The sequence below is a fragment of the Meriones unguiculatus genome, chromosome 9 (genome assembly GCF_030254825.1).
Source record: "Meriones unguiculatus strain TT.TT164.6M chromosome 9, Bangor_MerUng_6.1, whole genome shotgun sequence".
NCBI lineage: Eukaryota > Metazoa > Chordata > Mammalia > Rodentia > Muridae > Meriones > Meriones unguiculatus.
In genome coordinates, this window is record NC_083357.1 from 25,337,309 (window position 1) to 25,358,454 (window position 21,146).

The following is a 21,146-nucleotide window of genomic DNA, read 5'->3' on the forward strand; positions in this document are numbered from 1 at the left end:
TAATGCCCAGAAAGGAAGACAAATAAATTATTCATTACCTGATATTCATCCCAACCTCTCCTGCTCTTATGATTCTTACAAACCTCCCTACAATTTGCTTCATTCATTCCAGACCACCCACCTGTCCCACAACCAAGGGCTCCACTAAGCCAACAAGTAAAAGCCTTTTTTTTGCTGGAGATGGATTTGAGGAGAGCGTGTGGCTCGGTTTTAGCCAATAAAGAAAACGAGCGGAAGTTGTTAAACAGAGCATCTGAGAAGGTGTCTTCACTCTTTGAAAAGTGCTTCAAAAAACAAAACAAAACAAAACAAAACAAAACAAAACAAAACAAAAAACAACTCAACTGATATAAGTCAGTACACAGCGTGAGATGGCTGGTACCTTCAAATCAAGGGTGGAAGGAGGAACAGGTCCAACAAGCACTGTTCAGGTGAATGCATAGTTGCTACGTCTAGAAAGGAAAAAAAAAATCAGGTCCAATCCTCAGACTTTAAAACAGGAGAAGTTAGAAGTAAATCAAATACTCATGTGCACTTAAAGATACAAAGTACACCACACATACATGCATTCACTGGATATCTAGTTGAAGAAAATATTGTATGCGCATGTGCAAACTTTCTCTAAGTGCTGCGAAGGCTGCTGCTGCACCCACCAGACCTCACATCCTTCCAGCCCACTCATCTTCGGCTGCTGGCTCCTTGCAGTCACTTGAAAAAAACGTTCTTTTCCAGTGTGTTCTCTGCTTTGAGCTTCCACTCACCAGCTGAGGTTTTGGACTCTTGATAGTGTCTGTGCTTTCAAACAAATTTCTGCTTAGACCTGACCTGACTTACACCCTTCTCTTCAGAAGCTGAGACCCAACATGAGGATCTGCAGCCAAGAAGCCATATTGAACGACTGGCAAGACTGAGAAAAGCAATTGCAGAGAAATAACATTACTACCATTTACCTTGTAGACATTATTCTCCAGAAGAAGGAGGTTCGGAAGACATGGCTTGATACAGTACTCACCTCCATTCTAGGACTGTAAAGAATATTTTATACTAAGAAAATCTCTTTATCATAATGGAAGACATTGAGAAAATATCCCAATTAAGCCAACTTTTTATAGAATAAAAGAAAAAATCTAGTGAATGATAGAAGAAAAGTGGGGAGTTCATGTGGAGAGTAATTGTACTAGATTTGGAAAAACACACACGGCCTGGAAAACACAGGAAAGAAAATGATACTTTGAAAAGTCATATGAAAGACACCAGGTTCAAATGAGAGAACTGAAATTATGGATAAGACTTAGAGAAAGAGAGAATGGCAAAGCCAACTTGGGTGCAGTTCCCTAGGAGATCAGGAAGTCACTGTTCTCTAGAGACTCTTGGGAGCAGAGCCACTGCCTGTCACAGTCCCCAGAGCCTTTCAGGTCATGTCCTGTGGACACATGTGTAATATCCTGTCATGTTTCTAGCCTAGCTGAAAGCAAAACAAGAAAGAAGTTCCATAGGCTAGCTTCACAGAGTTCCTCAGATTCACGTTTTTATTAGTCAACTACTTGGTTGAATATGAAAACGCAAACAAATGTAACCTCAAAGAAAAGAATATTTACTTGCTTATATGACTAGTCATTCCAAAGACAGCATGGCAGGCAAACCTTTTTGAAGGCATATACCTCCCAAGCTCTCCTCTCTCTCTGTCTCTGTTTCTCTCTTTTTTCTTTTCTCTCTCTCTCTCTCACATTTCTCTTTCATGTCATAATCCAGTTATGTTTGTCTCATTATCTTTGGGCTTAGATCTCAAATTGTTCTTCCATGAAGCTCTAAACTGCCAAATTTGCAGTTTTATTTATCATCTTTTCCCTTTCAGAGAACAAGGGCTCATGGAAGGGTTCTTACTGACTTTATGTAGGAAATGGTTCAGTTCTTTTGGATAAACATTCACTAATAAAAGCTCAAGTAAACTATACTACCCTCAATGCAAATGGGCCAGGCCTATCCAACACACACGGGTTAAAGAATAAACAAATTTCCACTGAATGGTAACAGAAGATATTTCTCACCATCCTTCTAATAAGATTGATTATTAAACCTCCAAGGGCAGAACCTTTGAAAATATTTTTGGTCTTCTCTATATTTTAACATCAAGCTTCCTAAACACACACCCCATAATTAAACTGATATGAGCCAAAATTTTATGATGGACATCATCAAGGTACTATTCTAACTGATTGCAGGCACATCCCTTCACACTTCCATCAGCTGATTGTGATTATCAAACCAATAGGTGAAAAATTGCTCTGATCACCAGGAGCACAGGAGACAAGGACATGTCGATTTGGAAATAGCATTGGTAGAAAGTGTGTCCTCTCCACGTTGCCTTGTTTAAGTTATAAACTAAAGGCGTTTGAGTTACAGTAAAAGAGTTTTAGAGATGAGGGAAGATTGAACTGGTAGTCAAAGTGTCTTGTCCTGGTGTGAGAAGTACACAGGTTGTTCAGAATAATCCTCCGGACAGGAATGCAGGATGTGGTCATGTGAGGTGACATAAAATTCTGGTCTTCCCTTTCACTCTCAAGTTTCTGGTTGTATCCTCTTTTTCCTACTCAAGAAGTATACAGCTCAAAGGCAGTTGAATTTCTAAGATAGAGGTTAGCCTGGTCTTCAGAGCAAGTTCCAGGGCAGACAGGGCTACACAAAGAAACAAACCCTGTCCCAGAAACAAACAAACAAACAAACAATAAATAAATATCAAAACAAAAAACAAAGAATTTTACATTAGGATTTCAAATGGAAATTGTGTTGTCAAAAAAAAAAAGTACAACATTGTATTATTCTAAACACCTAACTTTAAAGAAAGATGCTAGAATTCCTAAGGAAAATCTTGGACTTAGGATCATCTAAATCTCTCCTTTGATCCCAGCACTCACAGAGGTATAAGCAAGTGGATTGCTGAAAGTTTGAGGCAAGCTTGGGCTACACAGTGAGTCCAGGACAGCCAGTGCTACACAGAAAATCCATGTCTCTAAATAAATAAATAAATAAATAACATAAATAACATAAAATAAAAAATAAAGGAATCATCCAAATCTCAGTGTGGCACTCCATTTACTTCACTGGGTTCACTGACCTCTGTCTTAATTTGATTTTTCAAAAAAAAATATTAGTTAAAAGATTAGTATTGTAGCTTGAGTTCTTAATTTGAATATAGACATGCAAATCATGTCTAAGAACACTGCAGAATTCTGAAGTCTTGAATTGTTGATAATCCTAAAATCAACTCCATATCAAATGGGGACATAAGACAACTCTATGTACCTATATGCTGAGCTATCAGTGAATCAGCCGGTAAATGCCTGCAGGAGGTTTCATGGTCAAAAATAGTAGTCAAAATCATGGTTCACAGTGAGTGTACTCAGCAGTAAATAACACACAAAGCCTATTCAGTACAGTTACATATAATGCACATACAATGTCTAGATTTCATCATACATAATTTCCAATAATCTTTGTCTCTTGTTGTTTCTGAAATACTGTATCACCAGAAGGCATAAACAGGTCTAGAACTTCCTATAGAACACACCTGACTCTGACTTTCCAGTCATCTTTAAGAGGACATTTAAGGCCTATGCAGTGATGAAAGATAATTCTTGGAATAACATTACATTTATTTTCTAATAGCAAATGATATTTTTTCAAGACCTAATTCATTGCCATGATAAATAAACACACACTGCAAGCACACAGTGGATATTATGACAGCAAAATGAACAGATCATATACAGCACAAACTGTAAGTCAAAATGATAATAACAATGTAATTTAATAAGTAGCCCTGGTAACACACTATAAGAAGCTGAGGAGTAAGTTAATTGCTGGGGCTACATAGAAAGATCTGACACTGAAGCAAGCAAGCAAGCAAAAAAGCAAGCAAGCAAGTAAGCACGCAAACAAGCAATCACAAATGTCAGTGTTTCAAATGTCACTAGCGAGAACTCCGATCATAAAAGGTGAACACTGGCCAGCTTTCCATGAGGCCAAATGCTATATTGGATTTTAAGATATTTCAAAACCAGGATCATTTATGCACTAACTGTGAACAACTAGAAGATTGTGGGTAATCTACTAAGACACACAGAACCTGACTAAGAAGTTACTCACAATTGTAATGGTCAAATATTTTTATGTCCTGTGTGGGATTTTTGACAGTTGGGGAAGAGCTAGGATCATCTGGGGTCAGCTAGGGAACCTCAATTGACAAAACGTCTCCATCAAATTGGCCTGGAGGGTTGGTCTACGAGGCAGTTTCTTGATTAATGATTAACGTAGGATGGTTCAAGCTGCTGTGGGCAGTGCTATCCCTGAATAGGTGGTCCTGGGATGTACAAGAAAGCAGGCTGAGCAAACTACCAGAGCCAAGCTAGAAAGTAGCATTTTTCCATAGCTCTTGCATTCCTTGCATTCCTGCCCGACTGCCATTTGTGATGCAGCGTGACCTGAGAATGTAACTCCTCCCTAAACTCCTTTTCCCCTTGCTGTTTTACCACAACAGTAGAAACCCTAAAACAGCTTCCTTTTATTGGAGATGAGTCATTATACTACTGAGGAGAAGGAAAGCTAACCTACCATTTCAATAAAATGCTAAAGTCTTGAGAACACTTTGCACTTTATTACGCATCTAAATGTCATTTTAATAGTGACAACTTCTTTTTTTCTAGTAGGGAATAGATAGACAGCATTCTTCACGCAGTACAGGCATAGGCAAAGCCCCTTATAAAACTACCCATTGCTCTGCCTGTCTATCAAATTCTGAGCTAAAACACACTGACTGATCAGGCTGTGTATACCCTCTATTAATCCTACACTTAAACAAGACTGGATGGGTAGGTTATTCGACAAAAGCAGGAATCCATAACACCCAGTATTTCTGAATGCCTTAGGCCATCACCTCACCACAAGCAAAATTGATTTTTCTAGACATGTTCCAATGTCTGCTCTCCCTTTCCTGCTACCAACTGTCATCTCACTCCCCTGATAAAACTCTTGACATGTTTTGCAGCACTCTCTATTCTTTCTCCATCCTGCACAGCTGCCTTCCTGTCCTGGCAGAAACTCCCTGACATCTGGAAACTCAGGACAGCTACTGTTATGATGGGCAGATTTCTCTACTACCCAGGATCCAGCTCTCAGAATGCAAAATGAATAAAAGAGGAGAAGTATTGTAGCTTTACCGCTAACCAAATACTAGTTCAAGTAATGTCTGCTTCAAAGCATGAGAACTCTCAATAAATGCTTTTACAAGCGCAGTCAGTTCCGTGCTACCTGCAAGATGATGCTGAACATGAAAAAGCTAGGATTCTAAAGAACAAATGATGGCATGCTTACCAAGTTTCTACCAAGATAGGAAAGGTAAGTCCAAGACCTAGCTTCAACAGAATTTCTGCTCCATGGTCTAATTTGATGGTTTGTTTACTAGACTTAAGGATGAAAGCTGTGTGTGGAAGATGAAAATGGAGGAGTTGAAGAAAACTCAATGGAAGGCACTTCATTTGAGCTCCTGGACCATATCCCATCAATTACCAGCTCCAAGTTGTACTTACTCCTAAGTGTGTATCATCTCTTTCATATGCTCCTACAGCAAAAACAGAAAACTGTTTTTCTGTATCTGTTCTTCTTACCCCTCAACCTCTCCTCCATAAACAGAGAATTATGGTTTTTTAGGTGTTTAAAAGAATATACCCCCTACTCCCCCAACCCCTCCTCTTTCCTTCTACACAAAACTAAACATGTGGGGCCTAGAAAGAAGGCTCAATAGGTGCTTTTCAAACAAGAGCATCTGAGTTTCTATCCCTACCTCCCAGGGGAAAACAAAACAAAACAAAACCAAAAGACAAACAAACAAAAAACTCACTAAGCATGACCTGGCATGCCTGCAACTCCAGCAGTAAGAAAGTTTGTGACAGGAGGATGACATGGACTTGCAGGCAACCAGACTAGTTCTAAATTCAGAGGGAAACCCTGAAATAAGGTAGAGAGTAATAAAACAAAATCTCTAATGTCCTCCCTCGAGCATGTACAGATTTGCACACCCATAAACACATGCACATGAACATACAACACACACACACACACACACACACACGTCCACATGCTTGTCTCAAAGTTTTGAATCATCATGATCCTGGCCCCAGCATCTCTCTAGCCTCAAGGGTCTGTCTCCCCCTTACTTGAAATATTTAACATGTTTCTAGTCATCCTGGACTTTCCCTCTATTACTTAAATGCATCCAACAGCCCCTTACTGCCATCTCTGCCACATGCTCATTATGCTCTGTGCTCTTAGCCTGCTTCTTCCTGCTCATGGCTGAGATCTTGATTTATTAGACGTCACTTCCTTGGGGAATTACTCCTCAATCAACTGGAATATTTTGGGTATCCTTCTACATCTCTCCTGAGATCTTGCCATATTTCTTTGTGGCAGATTTTACAGCTGCATTTAATTAACATACTAAGTTAGACATTAAAAATATTTGCAAAACTGTATATCAATGCCATTTGCCATTTTCCTCAATTTTTTGAGATATATTATTTAAGTGAAATGGGCTTGATGTTATTTTCAATGAATTAACAGTTTTAAATTTTCCTAGATTTAATTCCCAGTGTGGCAAATACCGCCATATTTAATAATATAAGCAAACTCATTCTTTTTATTATCAGTAAGGGATCTTAAAAACAAAAACATGTTATAAACTCATACAGAAGAAATTGCCCTGTCCCCTTTGAAGGCTATGGTACTGCTGTGAACTTCAAGCCTTTTGGAAATGCACATTCACCATTTTAGTTAAATACACTTTATATACTGCTAAGCAAATTAAAACAAGATCAGTTAGGCCAGCAGCAGTGTAGTAATTACACAGAGTTCATAAGAAAATTCAAGTTCCTATGACAAACATACTTTATATCTTTAAAGGAACAGTTGTCTCCTTTGAAAGCATTTGAACAAGTGACATCTGCAGTAGCAAGCACACAGCCTCAAACATTCAGAGTAAAGACGCTTGGAAATCCTAATTAAAGCAAGCCTTTTTGCTATTAGACCCAAGTCCTAATCAAAAGAGTAATAAGCAGTTTCATAATAATCATTCAGAATATGCTTCTATGCAACAGTTCCTGCTATAATTATCACATTGTATTTTTTAAAATCCCACATCTGTGACAAACATAACCTGTATGGTTTAAACCAATTTTTAATTCATGAAACACTCACCTATTATTATGAGCTGCATAGAACCTTTTCTAGATAGGACCACAATGTAAGTGGTAGAAGTGAGATTTAAATACACGTTCTGAGCTCTTAACTCTAGACAGCCTACAGATACATAAATATACCTTGCGTATCTGACTTCTAAACAAAGACCATAACTACTTGATCAATGGTTTTTATTCTTCACATATGCCTTGCAGTGTCTCTAAGAAAGGGCCACTGAAACCAGAAGCCACGTGTTTTATCTGCATTTTAACCAAGACTTATGCAAAGAATTTTGAGCTTAAACTTTTTAAATGATCTAATGTCCTTCTCCCCAGTTTGCCATTCCTTCATTTACAACTACTATCTAATTTCCTCCATGAGTCTGTTCCTTTATCTGCCCATCATCTCTTCTTTTTTAGGTGTTCTTGTTCTCAGAAGGTTTTCTGGAAGTACCTGGGGTGATGGTTAGTTTTAATTGTTTACTTGCCGGAATCTGGAATCACCAGGGAAGAAAGTTTCATTGAACAATGGAGAATCTAGATCAAGTTGGTCCGTGGGCATGTGTGTGTCAGATTGCCTCAGTTACTACTAATTGATGTGTAAAGACCCCAGCCCACTGTGGGTAGCGTCATTCCCTGCACAGAGAATCCTGAATTGAATAAGTGTAGAGAGAGGTCCAAACACTAGTAGGCATGCAAGAATTTATTATTTCTCTTCTTCTGACTATAAATATGACTAGACACTGCATGTTCCTAACATGATGTTCATACTGTAGAGTGTAACCTAAATGAATCTTTTCTCCCCTAAGTTGTTTCTGCCTGGGTATGTCATCATAGTAACAGGAAGCAAAACTAGAACCCTCAGTTTGTAACATCCCTGGCTCTTCAGAAACTTACAGTCTCAAACACCAGTCTCTAGACCACCAGCTACGGGAGAGCTAGCTCAGTAAAATACTTGCTTCTGTTACAGCCCTCCACTTCGTTCAATGCATATTTCTTCTTTTTGCATAACACATACTGTAATATAAGCAGAGTCTGGAGTCTCCATAAATTGAAAGAAAACCCTATGTATATAAAACAGAAGACAGGTCTTATTTTTAGAATGAACAGAGTTCCTAATTCAAATGTGAACACTTTATTAAGTAAGGAGCCTTAAACATAATTAAAACTCTAAGGAACTATACTTAAAGTGTATTCTTAATACTTAGGCAGAGGCTCTAAGACCACGTGATAAAATGTTATGTTTTATATATTACATTATCGACACATGCTATAAATGGTGCCTTTACATCCATCACTAACTGGAGGTAAAGAAGGCAAGCTTCTCTCTTCAGAGCTTTTTTTCCCTTGGTTCCACGTCTTGTGGCCAACGTCCAGGAGTCAAGGAAACTGAGACTTTGGGGGACTTTCTTTTAGAGCCCTTCAGATGACCTTATGTAACTATGCAGTTGTAACTTTGCATACATAATCCTCGAGATGTAAAAGTGGCACCTGTGTCAGGTCATTCCACACTGTCTCTGTTTCATCTAAATGACAATAGTTCAGTAGACTTGCAATTCCTGAATTAATTCCCCATCCTTTCATTGCTTCATACTCAGAGTTAGAGAAAAACCCTTTGCAGTGTCTCATGACTCCTAACACCTTGTCTATGGAGTCAAAGAGTGTGTTAGAAAGGTGATTTGACAAAAGCAAATCTGGGGTATTACAGCACCACAATGCCTCAAATATTTAGCCAGCCTCCTGAGAATTCTCAACGTACCCTCTCTAGCTAATAACTTAACTGTATGTTCAGCTGTTTTGAAGTAGTATCTACACATGTATTGTTTCCTAATTTTGTCGTTAATTGACAAATACAATGTATATTTATGGAGTATGTCTTACTGCTTGGGTAAACATATAATAATGAAAGCAGGGTATTTCCTGTTTCTGTCACCTTATGCATTTGTCATCTGTTTAGTGTGAAAACTTTTTTTAAAAATCCTTACTTCTAGTTATTTTTGAAATATTCAACAAACTATTCTTAGCCACAGTCACCCGGCTGTGCAACAGAGCAAAGAGCTTATTCCTTCTCTCCAGCTATAACTTTGTACTGGATGCCCACTGAGTTCTCTGCCCCTTAGGCTTTCTGGTCTCTGGTTACTTCTATTTTATTCTCTGTTTCTGTGAGATTAATGACTTTAAATATAAAAAGAATGAGATCATTTTGTATTTCTCTGTTTGCATCTGGCTAAGTTCACATAATATCCTCTATGCCCATCCATATTGTCACAAATAACAACATTTATTTTTATAGCTGAAGATTATTCCACTATATGTAAGCTACATTGTCATTATCTGTTCAATACCATATAATGAACATATCCTATTGTGTGTATACATGCAATACATTTCCTTTAGCCATTTATCCACTGACATGGTGAAAAGAGAATCTACAGAGTAGTGAAAATGTTTGCAAATTGTACCTATGATAAAGCGTTAATATACAGAGCATATAAGGAACCCAACCTAAAAGAATAAAAGAAAACATTAAAAAGAAAAATCTAGTGCACCAGCCAAACAAAAACTGAATAAAAAACCTTAACAGACATTTTTCAGAATGGACCATAAATGTAGCCAACAGATACACAATAATACCCAGGCTGCATGAGCTAAAAATCCAACTAGAATGGCTAGAAGAGAGAGATTTGAAAATAACAAGTGGTAGTTTGGATGGAGGAGACATTAGTTTTGAAAAGCAAGGGGGTGGTTCCTATAGACTGTTGGTGGAAATAAAAATTAGCACAGCCATTATAAGAACCAATGTGGACGCTTTTCAAAAAATTAAAGATACAACTACCATGTGATCATACAATTCTACTACTCAGCATATTAATATATGCAAAGGGAACTTAGAAGACATATCAGCACTGCAATGCTGCACTATTCCTAACAGCCAATGTCTGGAATTAATGTCAAAGCAGCCCTGAGACACCCTCCTGCTGGCTTTGCTTTTCACCCACAAACTCAGTTTCCCTCATAACCTGCAGATGGCTGCAGACAGGTATAAGAAAGATGAAGAATGCACAGTCTGATCAAGAGAACAGCTCCGTGTGCTAGAACAGAGCCCTGTCCTACCGTTACAGCAAGGGAATGCTAAGTGTTTGTGCCTCTGCCTGGATCTCAAACAATCCACGCTCTACTCAGAGGCCATCACACCACATCACGCCACCCTTCAGTTTACAGTCTTCCAAGGGCTGAAGCTGGCACCAGCATGAAAGGCAGACTTCTGGGCTCACCTGCGGCACCCTGTCGTTACACTGAGGACTACTTACCCTACAGCATCGTCTGCATGATGGTCAGGTCTTTAAGTGCTCAGAAAATATTTTCCTGGCATGAGAGCAAAAGGAACCTGTTAGTTGGACAGTTCTATCAGGAAGAGGAGGGAACTCAATCTGTGAACACATTCAGTTCACCTGGCTGAAGTAGCACTGGAGAATCCTGAGTCCTTTTTCTGTCACTAAGGTGAGACAAAAGTACCTCTTTTCCTCTTCTCAAATTTCTCAAACTTCCATCACTCCTGTACAGTTTGTGCCAAGTCTGTGTATCGCAAGTGCCAATTTCTGTCTACAAAGACACATTTATACATTTACCTAGTTTTTTTTCCTACATGAAATGATCTCCTTCAGTTCTTGGGGAAACATTGCACTATAAATAAAGAGCCATGCTGTCACAAGCTTCCCTGGGCAGGATGATGCTGCCCAGGACCACAAGGACAAAGAATGCTCATGAAACACATGCCATGCGGAATCCCATTCCATCAGCATGGGATTACAGTCCCCCGAAGGAGATTTTATCTCATATTAGCTTTCTTTCTCTGGGAACGGAGGGTACACAAAGTTCCCACTATTTGCTCAAGGTCAAGGATCACAGGGCAGAAGCAACATTCAAATCCAAATCTGCCTGGCACCGGATCCCGTTCTATTAAACACTGAGCGTACGGTTTTCTTTGCAACACATAATCAAACTATGCTTTGTTTTGTATCTACCTCTGGAGTGGGGCTTTTATTCAGTTATTTCATTTACTAATATGAAAGTCGCCAGCATAATGACTTCCCTTCTAGATTCCTGAGAAACAAGCTTATGTAGAGGGGGGCTAAAAGAAAGCCAAGCTTTCCTTTTCACTATTCAGTGATTTAAGTGTTGCTAATCTCATCACTGTCTTTCATATTACCAGACTTTTATTTTCTTAATTGCAGGCTGCCATGGCTTTCTCCCAACGCCTCTGCCAACCCAGGTACAGCTAGCTGCTATCTAACCATTGCTGGTTATTCTTCAAAGCCTGAGACTTTGTGTTGCAAAACACAGACTAAACCTGGGAGGGTCACTCCCTCTAGGCAGCCTTTAGTAAGACAGTTCTGTATCCCAGAGGGGCCGAGAATCTGACTCCAAAGCTCGTGTTCTTCTCCTAAGCACAAATCTCAACTTGAGCTGTATAACTACGCTGATGTCCCCTTCCCTCCTGATGCTTGTGCAGCAATCAACAATCTAAGCTTAGTCATCTTTAAATGAACTTGCAGTCTCGATCTTAAAAAGTAAACCATGCAGTTTTTAAAGTTAACAAGCACCAAGCTTTTGATGTTTTTCTATCAGGTCTCATGCTAATATTTAAAAAAAAATAATGTATTTTTTTTTACCACTATTATTATCATTTTGGAAAGCATCTCACTTTGAAGTAATGGAGGACCTGGAATTTGCTGTAGAGACTAGGCTAGCCCTGAGCTCACAGAGATTGATCTGCCTCTGCCTCCTCAGTTCCAGAACTAAAGTCATGTACTACCATACCAGGCACAAAAAGTATATTTCTTAAAAAGAAAAGAAAGAAATTAAAAAAAAAAGAAAAGAAAAGAAACCCACAAGCAAAGAAACAACACGAGGGTGGAGAGATGGCTCGGTCACAAGGAGCGAAATTTGATCTTTAAAATGCACAGAAAACAATTAGGCATGGTGTCATGTGCTTCTAACACCAGAGCTGGTGATGGAGACACAGGTTGTCCCCACTGCTTGCTGGCCATACAAGCTAGCCAAATACTTGAGCCTGGGGATCAGCCAAAGACCCTGCTTCAAAGAACAAGATCTCAGCTCCTGAAGTAATACACACATGTAACACTCACACTCCAAACACATAAACACGTGCAAAGGGACCTTCTTGTGGAGTAGTGCTGATTTTATGTCTCCTCGCTTACCGAAGTAGAAACTAGAGTTCACAAGGATTAACAGCATCAGCTCAGGACGCAAAACCATGGTACTTGATTCCAGAGCATCTGTTCTGAGGGTCCAAAGCACAAAGTCTCTCAGCTGGAACTGTCCCAGCTGGGCTCTTAAGAGAAACTAGCACAAGTGACAGATGCTGGGAGATTTCTCTGTGGTAGAAAAGCAGAGGATAATGAAGAACCATTGAGAACTTTGGAGAGTGGGTGTGTGGCCTCAACTTCAGTCATCTGTTCCTGCTGGTCTTCGTTTCATCTCTAAGGATCTTCTGGAGGATTCCCTTCCTTCAGACTTTCTCCTTCCTATAGACTCAGTCTGAGGGAAGGCAATAAAGACCCAGTTTACTAGCACTGACTGGAGACACAGATATTCCTTTTTCTCTCTTTCTATGTCTGTCTCTGTGTCTCTCTTCTTTGTGTCTCTGTCTCTGTGCATGTATGAGTGAATGTGTGTGCACGTAAGGACATGAACGCATGCACATACACATGTGCACAAGCAGACTCACACATATGTCCATTTGTGTGCAGTGTCATCCTCGGAAACAAGGTCCATCTCTCCTTGGTCTGGAGCTCACCCCATAGCCTAGACTGTCTGGGGTTGGGCTTTGAAGATCCTCCCATCTCCCCAGTACTGAGATTCCAAGTGCATATCACCACATCTAGCATGTTCATGCAGGTTCAAAGGACTAAACTCATGTTGTCGTGCTTCCAAAGCACGCATTTGACCAACTGTGCTAGTTACATGGCCCCAGTTTCATTTCTAAATATCTACTGTGGGCAGAACACCATATGGCCACCCCTTTCCTTGCCCCAAATAGCCTCTCCCTGAAGAAGACACACCTTCTCAGAATGAGATTGCCTTTAGTATTTTGTTCATAACCCCTCCAGAGCTGATACCCTATAATGGAGGCACATTATACACCATGCAGTGATTTTCCATGCAGGGCCTGAGTATCCACTCATTTTCTGATTCCATAACAGACTGGGAAGATATTTTATCCAATGACACATCACCTTCATTTTGAAAGCTCAATCATCTCTTAATATCCACCTTAGTTCATACTCTTGTGCAAACACTTAGCAAGGCTTTAATTCCATGTTATCAGAACAAAGAAGGCAGATGGAAGGAAACAAGAAAGAGAGGGGAACTGTGCAAAAAAGGAGCCTCAGGATACTGGGAGGAAGGAAGGAAATCCAGAAGCAGAACTAAGGGCCAAGGAGGCTGGCTCCATCTTCAAATGTTGGCAGGTTGGAGTGGGTAAGAACTCCCAGACAGAGAGGTCGGAAGTACAGCAACAAGAGAGCATGGAGCATGGAGAATTAAGGTTGTATGCTCTGGAAGGCAAAATCCTGAGGGTGATGAGCAGGCTCTGCATGCAGGGTGAACTACCAGAAAGGACGCCTTGTAAATATGGTAGAAAATATTCATCAGCAGGTATGCTGCATTTGTCCTCTTCAGCCCAGCCATACAAGGGGCATGATAGCTGGGACTCTAGGGCCAGACATTAATTCCAGTTCTGAAGAGGAAGAGACGGGTAGATCTCTGGGAGTTCCAGGCTAGCCTGACCTACATGTAAAGTTCCAGGCCTGCCTGGAATAAAACCCTTTTTGAAAAAAGAAAAGAAGAAGAAGAAAAAAAAAACCAACAAGAAAAGTTGAGACTATAACTAAGGGTGTAGTAAGTCAGTAAGAGGGGAAAGATGACATGAGGACAGTTTACTTAGGCTGGGAAGACAGAGTAAGGATCTCTCTTGTTCTTCTTCTACACATATCTGTCAACAGAAGAGGATAAAGCCTTGACTTGAAATCTATCTCAATAAAAAAAAAAGTCTTTCCCATGCTTCTCTCCATCCCCTGTGCTGCAAAGACCTTCCCCTGATGGCAAGCTTGGGCCTCTGTTTATAAGACAAAAAGGTGGATCATGAGATGAAGTTATGAAGCAGGGAGGTGGTGGCAGACAACTGGATAGAAGGAAAGGTTGAAGATGCTTACACATGGGAGCCCAGAAATGCCGATGGGGAGAAACCACACATGGTGTGCTACAGAAGTGGCCAAAGCTCAGTTTAAAATTATTGTCTGTATCTTAACAACACATCGTAACTCCTCAACTCTGTGCAGAGCTAAAACAGTTGGTGTCCATGTTGGAAGGATGGAGTGGGGTAACCATAGTTATTCATCTCCACTGATGAGTTAACAAAGGAAGGAGGTGGGTAAGGACAGGGACTTATTGTGGGGAGGGAGGGCATGAGAAAAAATAAAAGCATGAAAACCAAACATCCTAAAGTTTTATGTCTGAAGAAATGTGGCTTCAGCGCAAGCTCCTACAGAGGCTATGGTTGCCTATTTCCTCTACAAAGGTGTTATCCCTCCCTTTAAATGCAAGCATTTTTCCTCTCCTCTGGCAAGAACATCTATCTATCTAACATAGTAATTGGATCAAATTTAATTTAAAGAAAATCAAAAGTCCTTTCAATGCGCTGACATAAGAAAGCACTTAATCTCAATAAACTAGCAGTTAGGGTGATGAGAAAATCTACAAGAGCTCAGAGGTACATAGCAAATCAAAATCCTCCCCATCCCCATAAAGAAATACAGCCAAAATCAGCTTCCTTTTTGGCCTAAGCCACATATAACATAATATATATTAGAAAGATAGGTTGGGGCAATGAGCTGTGACCACTGGTGATTCAGAGGAATCCCCAAACAGGATCCACTGCTTTCACAAAACTGCCTTGGCACGAGAAAATTACATTTACTCAGATTCTTAATAAAATGAGTCTTCTCAGCTGCTTCAGATGTTATTGGATTTTTGGCATATATTTCAGAACAGCAATACCTTGATTCTGCCTGTGAGTGAGGTGGGGATCCCCCCTGGACCACCCTCCCACCCCTGGAAATATTTCTGTTACCCAACCAGGAAAAATGAGAGAACGAAAGGCTCTTTAGTCTGCCCAGGTAGATAGCTTAATTCAGGTCTGTTATGCTTCCATCATTTGCATTTCTCCTGGAATATGAGTGCCGTCTTCAAGTATTGTGATACCTGTTTCTTCTGTTTTCTAATTTTTAAATGCTTTTATTCAGGGACATTTTCTTTTGAAAGAATGTGACTGAAATAAACAGGACCACTCTCAATCTCATATGTGTCCTTTTACTCTATTAAAGAAAAACAGGGATTACTCAGATTTTCTTTAAGTCCCTTGTAGAAAACAAGCATCAGGCATCACTACATCTTTTGGGTGTGGAGAGCCGCTGATGGACTCTAGGCTTCACAAAGCCATTTCTCATCTGCAGAACGAGAGGTACCATTTTGCCTTGTAGCTGCCAACTCCAAGTGTCTGAAGAGTGCGGCACGCCCTTCTTGTGGTTTGTTAGAATTGTGGTTGTTGTTGTTTCTGTTGTTTGACAGGGTCTCACTATATAGCCCTGGATAGTCTAGAGCTCGCTGTGTAGAATACTCTAGCCTAAAAATTAAAGAGATCTGCCTGGTCCTGCCTCTCCAATGCTCTTCATAAAAGAGGAAGCCATTTTGTAAACCATTTTATTACTTGGGTTTGAGAACAGGAAAAGCCTTAGAACAGGTTGAAACAGAGGACTCGTTAGGGGTTCTTCTGTAGTTATCACTTGATTACTTTTAGAGCCAATTCCTCCTACAGACCTCTTGACTCATAATAAACAAGTAGGCAACCGTGTCACTCCAGATAGTCTTTCGCTTCTTTTATTTCTTTCTTATTTTCTTCTTCTTCTTCTTTTTTTTAATACTTCAGTTTTTGCAGACAGGGTTTTTCTGTTGAGCCTTGGGTGTCCTGGACTGGTTTTGTAGACCAGACTGGCCTGAACTGCCTGCTTCTGCCTCCCGAGTGCTGAGATTACAGCCACGAGCCACCTGGCCAAACAGTATTTCTGACTGGTAGCAACAATACCAGCTTTTAGCTTTTTTTTGTTTAATTTCCCTCTTACTATCTGGTGGACATTTATCTGAACTGTCGGAAGTTGTAGAAAGAAAGGCTAGATACTACTGACCCTGGTATTCCATAAGATTACCTCTGGGTAAAGCGTCCAAATAGGCAAATCCAGAAAAGCCCAGGACAGATTAGTTGCTAGGGACACTGGGGATGAGGGAGTAGAGAATGGGGTAGGGGCAGATGTTATGTTACATCATTGTACAGGATTCATTTCTGGAGGAGAAGAAGCAAAGGCTCTGGAAATAGATGGTAGTGGTGATGGTCACAGGGTCTCCAAGTATGCCACAAACCACTGCACAGTGAAATATCAAAAGATGCATTTTTAGAATGTAACTGTTAACTACCAAAAACATCAAAACCATCAATTTGTGGCTTTGGCTATAGACTACCCAGGTTCTAACACATATAAAAATATACATATATATGTAATGCATTTATATGTACATATTTAAATATATGTGTACATATGTATGTATGTATATGTGTACATCCATGAAGTTGTTTTCTATCATCCAGATGTACCAAATTTTTATATAAGAATCAGTAACAAGCACATACATAAGGTCAATTTACAGTATATTCAGCACTATATCCAAAGACAAATGGTATCAGCATCCCGTAGGCTACTAACATACAGCCTCTCTAGTCGGGAAGGCTCCCAACCCAAAGACTCACCAGATTGGCCGGCTCTCCATCAAGGACCCCACTTCAGCATCACTCCCTACAAATGGCCTCCTCTACATGCACAAAGAAAGCACCTGTGCCCCATACCTTTCTGTACCTTTTCAATTCGGTTGCCCTTTTTAAAAAGGCTTTTAAATTTTTATGCAAATATGTAATATATACAGGAAATTTTCACTCCTTGCCTCCCTATTCTCTTTTTTCAATATCTCCTTGTATTATCCCCTTTTGTTCACACAGTCTATTTTAGTTTTACTTTCATGCTATATGCACACACATGATTTTAAATGAGCAGACAGTTCTCAAAGTATAAAATAAAAAGGCCAATAAACATATGAAATAAATTTTAACTTCATTAGTTATTGCCACCAAATAAATTTTATTTCTTGCTTAATTTTCTTCAAAATGTAAAGTCATTTTATATTTTGAATATGTCTCCTGTGAAAAAATAAGTCATTTGCTATCATCTATACAAAATACAGACATGCTTTGACATAATGAGATCTTTGTATCCAAAGTTCATTCACATACTTCCTATGCATGGCAGAAAAGTAGCATTCCAATTATAAGACAATTACTTAATTTCCTATTAGCCCTGATGATTAAGGCTTCATGCATAGCATATTATCATCAAAGAATATATTACGTCTTAGAACTTTATTCTTACATGTGCACACTTACAGTATTAATGAATAGTCAATATCTGTGGACTGTCTTTGAATTCAATATACACTACCTAATAAATTCTCATATATATTAACACAGCTAATGAGTACCTAATACCTTGTTCTTTTGACCTACACACAATCCATCCACATCCACAACACACACATATATAGCCATTATTCTGATGCTAAATATGTCACACTATTGATTCATACAGAAAGAATACAACTGTTTATGATGCTCCATTTCAGCAGGAGATTTTACTGCACATTCTGTTGCTAAGCCTCCGACTTTAAAATTCATATCTAAGACTCTTAGCTCGTGTAAACCAGCTTGGCATAATAAGTGAGTTTTGATTTCCTTTCCAATGTTCCTGGCTGCTGCAAGAATTGATTTCTAAGACTCTTCCCATTGACCTATAAGGCTGTGAAAAAGAGATAGCTCTTCTTAATCTCAGAGATCCAGGCAAAGCTCACAGTCCCTGGCCATTGTGTAGATGTCACCTTCACAGCCTGCTTCATTGTGTCTCTTGAGAGAAACACAAATATTTTCGTGATAGGACACTGACTGACAGGTTTTAACATTCTGTAAGATTGCTAGGTTAGTAAAGACGGCCCCCTATCATGCACTAGAGGACCTCTGTGTCCATTTGCCACAATTTCGTCTGAAAACACACTCCATTCTGAGTACTAGTATGGTTCTTTTATTGGAGGATTTATTACACAAGAGCACCAAGAGCAATAGTGAGCAAGATGTACATTTTTGGTTTTAACCAGACAAGCAGTGGAACAACAACTGAGTCATATTCAAACCCACATAAATTACACATCAGGCGAGTCGCCTTTCTAATGGTAACTCTTAAGAAAGCAAGATATAACCTAGAACCTCTGCACAGATGTAGCCCATGGCAGTTTAGTGTCCAAGTGGGTTACATAGTAATGGGAAGAGGGACTGCCTCTGACATAATCTGATTGGCCTGCTCTTTGATCACCTCCCCCTGAGGGGAGAGCAGTCTTACCAGGACACAGAAGATGGCAATGCAGCCACTCCTGATGAGACCTGATAGACTAAGATCAGAAGGAAGAAGAGGAGGACCTCCCCTATCAGTGGACTTGGGGAGGGGCATGCATGAAGAAGGGGGAGAAAAGGTGGGATGGGGAGGGATGAGGGAGGGGTATATGGGGGATACAAAGTGAATAAAGTGTAATTAATAAAAAAAAGAAAGAAAGAAAGAAAAAGCAAGATATCTTTTCCAGATCCTACCATTTACCTGCAAATTTCATGATTTCTTTGTTTTTTATTGCTGAGTAATATTCCATTGTGTAGATGTACCACAATTTCTGTATCCATTCCTCCCCTGAGGGGCATCTGGGCTGTTTCCAGCTTCTGGCTATTACAAATAAGGCTGTTACAAACATGGTTGAGCAAATGTCCTTATCTTGCACTTGGGTATATGCCTAGGAGTGGTATAGCTGGACCTTGAGGAAGCGCTATTCCTAGTTGTCTGAGGAAGCACCAGATTGCTTTCCAGAGTGGTTGTACAAGTTTACATTCCCACCAGCAGTGGAGGAGGGTTCCCCTTTCTCCACAACCTCTCCAGCATGTGTTGCCACTTGAGTTTTTGTTCTTGGCCATTCTGATGTGTGTAAGGTGAAATCTTAGGGTCGTTTTGATTTGCATTTCCCTTATGACTAAGGACCTGAACATTTCTTTAAGTGTTTCTCTGCCATTCAATATTCCTCTATCGAGAATTCTCTGTTAAACCTGTACTCCACTTTTTAATTGGATTACTCGATTTGTTGCTGTTTAACTTCTTTAGTTCTTTATATATACTGGATATTAGTCCTCTGTCAGATATAGGGTTGGTGAAGATCCTTTCCCAATCTGTAGGCAGTCGTTTTGTTCTGACGACAGTGTCCTTTGCTTTACAGAAGCTTTTCAGTTTCATGAGGTCCCATTTATTGATTGTTGCTCTTAGAGCCTGTGCTGTTGGTGTTCTGTTCAGGAAGTTGTCTCCTGATCATCCTGAGTGAGCTATCCCAGAAGCAGAAAGACCCACATGATATATACTCACTCATATAGACATATATATATAATATAAGATAAACCTACTAAAATCTGTACACCTAAAGAAACTAATCAAGAGGGAGGTCTCTTGCTAAAATGCTCAATTTCTATCCAGAAAGGCAAAGAGGATGGACATCAGAAGAAGGAGAAAAGAGGGAACAAGTCAGGAGCCTGACACAGAGGACCTCTGAAAGGCTCTGCCCTGCAGACTATCAATGCAGATGGTGAGACTTATGGGCAACCTTTGGGCAGAGTGTAGGGAATCTTAGGAAAGAAGTGGGAAACAGTAAGATCTGGAGAGGACAGGAACTCCACAAGGAGAGCAACAGAACCAAAAATTCTGAGCACAGGGGTCTTTCAGAGACTGATACTCCAACCAAGGACTATGCATGGACATAACCTAAGACCCTTGCACAGATGTAGCCCATGGCAGTTCAGTATCCAAGTGGGTTCCATTGTAATAGGAACAGGGACTATCTCTGAAATGAACTGATTGGCCTGCTCTTTAATTACCTCCCCCTGAGGGGGAAGCAGAATTAACAGGCCACAGAAGAGACAATGCAGCCACTCCTGATGAGACTAGGAGCAGAAGGAAGGAAAAGAAGACCTCCCCTATCAGTGGACTTGGGAAGGGGCAGGCATGCAGAAGGTGAAGGAAGGGAGGGATTGGGAGGGGAGGAGGGAGGGAACCACAGGGGGGATTCAAAGTAAATAAAATGTAATCAATAAAGAATTTAAAAAAAAGAAAGCAAGATATCAAGAGAAGAAAGACAGGGTATTGTGAATCTATCTATATTCTTAAGATTAGGTTAGCCTAATAATTTAGTGAGCTTCATGTGCCTTAGCCTATCTTCTCTTATCAAACTAAAACTTGGAGACATTAAACCTGTAGACAATTGCCAGGAAACTTGTCTTTATTTTACATATAGTTTTCCCTAATAGGATCTGAGAAGCTGAAGAAAAGGGTATTGAATAAAGACACACACTTAACCCCCACATTAATACACACAACTCATTTGACACTTTACAACCAAGTGATTATTAACGGCCATGCTGGGCCAGTTTGCTATTGTCTTCATAAAGGGAAGCCTGGAAAACATCACAGCTGGAGGCTGTTACTCTTACACCGACTAAACAAAGTGTGTGGTGTGTTTCCCAAACAGCATGATTCCAACAGGTAGACATAACAAAGAGAAAGAAAAAAGGAACCGAAGAGAGCCTCACAGGGATTCAATTAAAAAATAAAACCAAATCAAGTCACTAAAGCTCTCATTAAGTCCATGTTCACAGGGCTC

General features: G+C 39.9%; 1 protein-coding gene across 3 annotated transcripts in view; it reads right to left on the reverse strand.

Annotated features, from left to right (window-relative positions):
- The window catches only part of Fhit (fragile histidine triad diadenosine triphosphatase), a 1,530,368-nt gene that overhangs the window by 505,774 nt on the left and 1,003,448 nt on the right, over positions 1-21,146 (reverse strand). The gene's annotated exons all lie outside the window — the stretch shown is intronic.